Source organism: Dermacentor andersoni, chromosome 8 (genome assembly GCF_023375885.2).
Source record: "Dermacentor andersoni chromosome 8, qqDerAnde1_hic_scaffold, whole genome shotgun sequence".
Classification (NCBI taxonomy): Eukaryota; Metazoa; Arthropoda; class Arachnida; order Ixodida; family Ixodidae; genus Dermacentor; species Dermacentor andersoni.
In genome coordinates this window covers 107,835,190-107,844,007 of record NC_092821.1, presented here as the reverse complement: position 1 = coordinate 107,844,007, position 8,818 = coordinate 107,835,190, and positions in this window count along the sequence as shown.

Genomic DNA, 8,818 nt, shown 5'->3' with positions numbered 1-8,818 from the left:
CTGCTCAGATTTGGCCGGAGTGGCGTAAAAGATAGAAGCGCAGCGGAGAACAGAACCTGTGTGATTAACCGTGATGGCCGTAAAGTCTGCGTCGTACGTATATCACATTATTATACGGAACAGAATAAAGAAATTCTTTCCGATTGATAGCCTTTTTCACAATTAACCCCTTTCTATTGGTGAAAAGGCTTCGGGCAGCGCCCGCCTCGCCTTACTCTTACGCCATATCGCAAAACGGCGAAAATTCACCACGTTACACTAACATGTACGCTTTTACACCAAAGAAATAAGCAAATAAAAAAAATCTTCTTCGGAATATCCGAAGACCGCTTGGTTCTAGTTGGAATGTACCCGCGGAGGATACTAAAATTCAACGAGAGTAGTGGAAGGCCAGAAAAGTATCCCAGAGCATATATTTTAAGGTATTTGTTTCTTTCAGAAGTAATCCTTTGTTATCGTAAACCGTTGGTCCTACGTGCTGATAATTGGCGCTTGTAAAAGAGAAATGTGACGAACATCGCAGCGTCAGCATTCCTCCTGCGTACCATCCACTGCATGTTTCAAGGTGATGCTTCGAAAACGCATCTACTCTGGCGTAGCATGGCTCAGAAGTAAGGAACGAATTTCATGTCAAGCTGAACTGCGACCTTTAGAGACCGATGAGCCTTCGAAATCATCACCGTACGTGTTTAGCCATATTTGGCGAACCGTCCTATAAACGAACTGCTTGCTACCTAAGGAAGCTAAAGTTAACGTGCACACCACACTGTAATAATATGAACAGAGCGCACGATCAAATACGATTTATGCGGCTCGCGCTTTGCAACACCAGGAGATATCTTGGAATCCGACTCATGCGGAAATGGGAGAGGGGCTCTTTCTTGCCGGGACGCTCGCCTCTCAACGACAAATTTGCGCACTGGGTCTGAAATTTGATGAGTAATATCTCAGAGTGCATACTCATAATGGTTAAATGATGAAATTGTTGTCAAATGTGCTTGTCTTCAAGTTTTCATTGTAAACGTGTGCCACCAAGGCGAAAGAAAAAACGTTAACAAGTTTGACTTGCTCGATGACGTTCTTTCTTACTCATTCCAGAAACTTCTTCCCGGCAAACGTCTTAAACCACCTGTGCACGCAGCATTTGCAGTGCCATTGTGCCGTCTTTATCGCGGTCATGATAGTTTGACCTTTGAGGAACCTGTACAAATTTCTGTGCAGCGGAATACAACGCCAGCAAGCAATTTGACGCTAAGAGAGAAAGCGTAGGTTCCAATAAGCAGACATTGTTTACAACGGCTCAGAATCTGAATATTATCTTTTCGCCTCAAGATGCATAGGAGGTCTAACCCACTGAAGCTACTTTTACATACCTTCCATATCAAAGTTTATTATATAAATCAGTGCGTAGTCCGTGTACACATACATCTAGATGCTTGGAATGCAGAATGAGCGTCTGAGAAGAGGATGAGCCAAACGGTGGCAGTTTCGTTGATGTTATTATTTGTTAATACTCAATTTTAACCACGCAACACCATGTGTATTATCGTATCTTTTTGTTTTGACTATCATGTCTTTTAAATATGCTGGCTCTTTGCGGTAGAGAAACGCGGCAGTATTAATAAATTTTTCCGGTTTAACAAATGTAGTTGAAACCACGCTGACGCAAAATCTCACGTTTTCTCCTCCTACATGAGCATTACGCTATCACCGTGAGACCATCACAATAACAGCGTGGACGTCATGCCAATGTCGCCATTCCGTCGTCACGAGGGTATTGTCGTCATACAGTCACCGCAGTAGCCATTGTCACGCCACCGTCTTCATACACTCATCGTCATCTTATTTGTTTCGTGCCGTTGTCGTCATTCGTTCTTCAGGTTATCGTCGTCACTGAGTCGTCGTTATATTGTTGTCATATTGTCATCGTAATGAAACCGTGCTCATGGCCGACTTTCGCAAGCGAGTGCCATAGACATTTGGCACACTACTGTAGAACCATCTATGTGCATGTAGCAGAACCAATGGAAAGCTCAGAATTTCATCTACACAATTGAAATAAACTTGTCTTCAGCATTAGTTAAAATAGCTACACTTGAGTGCTAATTGTATTTCCACCCACAGTCATCATTGAATAGCATCTGCCGGAATTTCTGATAGGTTATGCGTAGTTTTACCGCGTAAATTGTAATGGTCTCATCGCAAAAGCCGTGTCGATTGGCGATGGTGTCCGACGCCGACAGTTTCCGGTGCCCGTAGCAGCTATCAGCGTGAATGAGAAAAATAATTGAGCACGCTTAAGCTTCGTCTTTAAGAGCGGACGTGATATAATGCAAAGATCCCTGAGTAAATCTCACGCTTCCTGGCAACAACTTACGCAAGCTTAACGGTTGCCGAAAAACGCTGGCGGTGACTGTTATGGACGAAAGCGAGTGATGTGGTAGAAACGCGGCCTATTGCATGGGTCGTGATGTGGCAGAGGTGAGCGCCATCTGAGGAAGTTGGAAGGAACAGGCCGCGCCGCTTCATGGCCTTTGAGATCTGCGCCTGCAGATGTGGGAGACCATGGCTGCTCTATGAATTGTAGAAACGCAGGGAAAAGGTTTTTTTTTTAGTTTTCGCGTAGCAGAATTATGTGTTAGGGTATATTTAGCTCATAATCTTGCTTATCTGTGTGTTGCTTGTGTGTATGTCGTACTCCAAATTTTTCGAAGTATTTATCGCTAACCCGGGCGTCGCAGTGAGGTGCGAAAGCGGACTCGCGCCGTTGTCCGTGTCTATCGCCGATAGCCACCTGTTGATGAGGAGATGAGGTGGGAAGATTGCTCGAATGTTTTTATTTGAAACGTTTGCACAACTGCTTCCAGATATAAAGGCACATTTCATTGAGGAGCACTTTAAATATCTCAGCTCACTACACGTATGGCGCGTAACAGAATTATGCTTTCTGGTTTGTTGAGATCACAGTCTCACACTATCATGTCTGCAGGTTGTGTGTATGTCGTACTTTAGCATTTTTCTACGCATTTAGACCTATACCGTGGCGCCGCACTAAGGTGGGAAAGCGTACTCACGCCGTTGTCCGTGTCTATCGCCGATAGCTGCCTGTTGGTGTGGAGATGAGGCGGGAATATTGCTCGCAACGAGAGATGTCTTCATTTCAAATGTTTACAGAGGTGGCTCCAGATGTAGAAGCACATTCTTTCTAGGGGCACACTAAATGTTTGAGCTCGCTACACGTATGGCAGCACACATCAGCACACATCCACGGCACCAAAGGTGTCCGCTTTAAAAAAAAAACTTATTTTCCTAGTTTCTCCAAACAAGGAAAATCGATTACCTTGCTGCAGACAATATACTTACTCTGACGGATTATACCTACCATGCTTGAAACACAACGGCTTCATATCGCACAGATTGAACAATAGCTTCAACTCTGTCCGCGTATATGGAACGACCAAAGCATTTAGCTTTTCACCACTGCCTCCCGTTATCTGTCTCTGAAACAGGCTTTTGGATAGCATTACTTTGTTCAGAATTCATGATGCCTTTTGCAGTATTCTGGTCAAATATTTTTCTCCACCCTGCGCGTAGCATCGAGTTGGCGAATTGGTACATATAAATTTCTTTACGTTTATGTTTCCAATGTATTGTCACGCGTTGTGCAATTATTTCATTTTAACAAAACGCAACATAACCCCAACATATAGATCCAAAATCAAGAAAGGGGCTGACGGATGGAATAGCACAATGTGGAATAAAGGCTATAAATAGGGATAAGGATCCTCAGAGAGGCTAGTCAACGTTTCGAAGGAGGAGCTATCTTTGTCAAAGGCAACCTCGTCAACCTCGGCATGTTAGTTTTAAATGGTTACTCCAGTGACATCACGTGCGGTTGTTGTCGGTAGCGGCTTTCTGTAAAGGGAGAGGCGTCAAAGAGAATGAGCGCTGTCACCTCACGCATGTGAGCGTGGTTCCCAAGACGAGGGTACATGAGCGGGAGAGTGGGAAGGCGGGAAGAAATGAAAAGAAAGAAAACGCTAAAAAAAGCGCGGAGCACCAAGAGTAAAAAAGGAAAAAACAAGAAAAGAAACAGAGCGGCAAGGGAAGGTGTTGGGGAAGCGAGAGATTAGGGAGCATTCAGGCATTCAGGGGTGTCGTTGGCGGCATGCTTTTGTGGCTTCAGAAGAGTCGGTCAGGCGGTCAGTGAGCGAGTAACAAAAAAGACTCAGAAAGACATCATTTGAAAGGGTGACTTTATTAGCGTTGCAGCAATGTGTTGAGTAATATTGAAGGAGTTAGGATGGCGACAAGGTGTCTGGGGTGCAATGCATAGGGTAACTGGAAGGCAACGGCATGGTCCTTAAACTGACGTTAGCCGCAGTAGCTCAACCAATAGGTATCGTTACGGCGGCATACAGAAATGGCGATGCCCTGTGTGGCTGAGGCGCCGAAAAAGGTATACTGCCATCTGGGACTTTCGAATGTGCTGGGGAGGTTGTTTCAAAAAATTATATAATAAAAACAATATAATAAAAAACTGACTAAGAAAAAGAAGGCGGCGAACCGAAAACGGAATAAGAAATAGGAGAGTGATGTGCACAGAAGCGGGCTGGGGCAGGCGTACTTCGCAAAACGGGGTCGTACAGTTGATATAAACGTAAAACACGTGAAAGAGTATATTAAATTGAGTAGTAGCCTGGAAATGTGTTTTCGAAATGGAGGGATAGGTGAGGTTAAGAAATTGGTGGGCATAATGTGTTTTGTGCCTTGGTTTATGATATAAGAATTGTAGATTTAAGTTACCGCTTTTAAAGATTCTAAGTTGCCACGTGCCGAATTCCCGTAGGATGTAGGCAATAAAACTTGTGTATCAGGTATGATTCTGTATATTTCCTTTCGATAGGTGAACGGAAATTTGTTTGTAGTATATAGAGCCTTGCTTTGTCGAATATATGACGATGGTGTCTTGTCCTCATCAAAAACTGTAAGTACAGGTGTCCCTCGGGGATCAATGCTTGGGCCACTTTTATTTCTCATATTCATTAATGACTGGCCAGAAATATTAACACATGCGCACTGCCTTCTTTACGCTGATGACACCACTATTTTCGCATCTGATAAAAATTTATTTGCACTGCAGGATAAACTTAACGCTGACCTAACGAATGTTCATTCATGGTGTGTAAAAAACAAGCTAACCATTAACCCATCTAAGACAACATTTATGGTATTCCATTCTTCAAAAACTTTGCACATTGACTCTATTGTAGTGTGTCTAAATAATAATGTATTTGCAAGATCCACGTCTACTAAATTTCTTGGTGTAATACTAGATGAGAACCTAAAGTTACAGTGCCATATTCAATCATTTATTCAAAAAATCTCATTTCGTATTCACATCATAATAAAAACTCGCTCTTTTTTTCAGCAAACCATTCTCATGTCTTTATATTACGCGTATATACACAGTCATCTCTCATACTGCCTGTCATCTTGGGGTAATACATATACCACACATCTTCATCAGTTAGAAGTTTTGCAAAAGCAGGCATTACGATTATTTGCATTCCAATCGCAAGCATCTCCCTTTGCTCCAATATTCCGTTCCCTAAATGTTTTACCTTTACGCATGTTATTCAATCATAAGCTATCGCTACTTATGTTTCGTCTTATCAATACCGAGTTTAATATTCCAGCTTTTAGTCGCTCTAGCCGCATCAATTAAAACAACACAACATTTTCGGCACAACTCAATCGTCTTCTTCCAAAAGCAAGAACTAACTATGGGAAATTTACCGTCGCCTTTTCAGGCATTTCTGTTTGGAATTCTACACCATCTGACATGAAGACATCTACATTATTATCATTCAAGCGTAGAACGAAGGAGCATTTCATGAACACATTATCTGACGCGTAGCATAATTTAACAAACCTAGAATTAATTAGATGTTGTTCACTTTACCATTACGCAATGTACTTTTCAATTACCGAGTTACCAAATTTTGCCTTAATTGATACTTCTCCTCGTTGTTAGCTTTACGTGCCATTTATCCTCGTTTGAATTGTTGCATGCTATTTTTAAGATTTCTTCAAATATTTTTCTTCTTTTTAACTGTGTGAATATACTTGTGATATTGTTAACAGACTTTTTTTCTCTCTTATCGTTTATTTCCGATGTAGAAATTGTATAATATATGACATGACTCACTGTTTGCCACGATCCTACTATCCTGTTAGGAGGTCCCCCTGCTAGTTGTTACTTCGGGACCTCCGAATGTGTACTTATACCCATCTTGTATTTGATTTTGTCAAAAATAAATATTGATTGATTGATTGATGTTCATTAAAGTGGCTGGCTACTGCTTTAGGTAAATTCTGTTTTGCATCCACGCAGTGACCGTTGAGTCTTCTTTGAAATTGATGTTTATTCTCACCTAGAAAAACTGGCCGCCCTGTATAGACAATGCCTCATGACCTGGAGCGTACTGGAATCTTGGAAGAACGCTGACATAATCCTAATCCATAAGAAAGGGGACGCCAAAGACTTGAAAACTTATAGACCGATCAGTTTACTGTCCGTTGCCTACAAAGTATTTACTAAGGTAATTGCAAATAGAATCAGGAACACCTTAGACTTCCGTCAAACAAAGGACAAGGCAGGATTCCGTAAAGGCTACTCAACAATAGATCATATTCACACTGTCAATCAGGTGATAGAGAAATGTGCGGAATATAACCAACCATTATATATAGCTTTCATTGATTATGAGAAAGCGTAGGATTCAGTCGAAACCTCAGCAGTCATGGAGGCATTGCGGAATCAGGGTGTAGACGAGCCGTATGTAAAAATACTGAAAGATATCTATAGCGGCTCCACAGCCACTGTAGTCCTCCATAAAGAAAGCAACAAAATCCCAATAAAGAAAGGCGTCAGGCAGGGAGATACGATCTCTTCAATGCTATTCACAGTGTGTTTACAGGAGGTATTCAGAGACCTGGATTGGGAAGAATTGGGGATAAGAGTAAATGGAGAATACCTTAGTAACTTGCGCTTCGCTGATGATATTGCCTTGCTTAGTAAATGAGGGGACCAACTGCAATGCATGCTAACTGACCTGGAGAGGCAGAGCAGAAGGGTAGGAGTAAAAATTAATCGGCAGAAAACTAAAGTAATGTTTAACATTCTCGGAAGGGAACAGCAGTTTACGATAGGTAGCGAGGCACTGGAAGCAGTAAGGGAATACGTCTATTTAGGACAGGTAGTCACTGCTGATCCGGATCATGAGAGTGAAATAATCAGAAGAATAAGAATGGGTTGGGGTACGTTTGGCAGGCATTCGCAGATCATGAACAGCAGGTTGCCATTATCCCTCAAGAGAAAAGTGTATAAAAGCTGTGTCTTACCAGTACTCACGTACGGGGCAGAAACCTTGAGGCTTACGAAAAGGGTTTTGCTTAAATTGAGGACGATGCAACGAGCTACGCAAAGAAGAATGATAGGTGTAACGTTAAGGGATAATAAAGAGCAGATTCGGTGAGGGAACAAACGCGCGTTAATGACATCTTAGTTGAAATCAAGAAAAAAAAATGGGCATGGGCAGGACATGTAATGAGGAGGGAAGATAACCGATGGTCATTCAGGGTTACGGACTGGATTCTGAGGGAAGGGAAGCGTAGCAGGGGGCGACAGAAAGTTAGGTGGGCAGATGAGATTAGGAAGTTTGGAGGGTCAACATGGCCACAATTAGTACACGACCGGGGCAGCTGGAGAAGTAAGCCAACTTCTCTGGTTGCGCCCACTGCAGGGCCTTTGCCCGGCAGTGGGCGTAACCAGGCTGATGCTGCTGCTGCTGATGACGATGGTGATGATGATGATGATGTATTGTTTGTTACAAGCGGCACCTTCTAGCCAGTAGACTATGTTCTTTGATGTGCAGGTGAAGCCTGAAGTTACGTTGTGTGAGTAATTCAACGCTGCACTTTTTACTGAAGTAGTAGATGGAATATGTTTGCATGTAGAGCAGCTCGGGGTGCCACAGGGACCGGTCCGCAACTTCGGCTTTTTCCTTAGTTTGGCATGCACAAGAATATCTTTCAAATTAGTGTTGCGTCTGTAGGCTACTCTGGGCGGCTCGAGAAAAATCTTTTTAAGTGTCTCGTTGCTGGTTAGAATTGGGTAGTATTTACTGGGGATGGTGTTCGTGTGTGGGAATGCGTTTTAGAGTTTAGTAGTTAGAAGTGGCGTTGTTGATATTGTGATCCTCATGCGGGGCTTGACTTTTCTAAAAAAAATCTTTAATCAAAATAAAACCTTCCGGGCAAAACGGCCACCTCACGCCAACAAGAGGGACCTCGAGTCTAGAAATGTCAGATCTGACGGAAACTTAAAAAAAAAAAATTAGGCCAGTCGAGTGCTGTAGACATTTGAAAACAATAGGTAAAAAAGAAATAGGCGAGCTCAGCAAGTGCCTAAACTTTTGCCCCATGAACAACACAATTAATGAATTGTAGCTGCACGAGTGCGTCTAGGGATTTTCCTGACGAATGCGTATCAGACACTTTTCCGCAAACAACAAGGCACCAGACACTGGAACGACACCACTTAGAGCCCAATCCACTTGGATCCCCGAACCAGAACAAGCCATAAAACTTGACATCAACATCAATACTGTCAGTAAGAAAATTATAAACCAATCCAAAACATCTAAGCTCTCTAAAAACATAACTGCGTCGGCGAGTCGCATCATTTCAAACCTTAGTTGCCAGGATGACATTGTTTTTAAGGAAACAGATAAGGTGGGAAGTGTAGTTATTT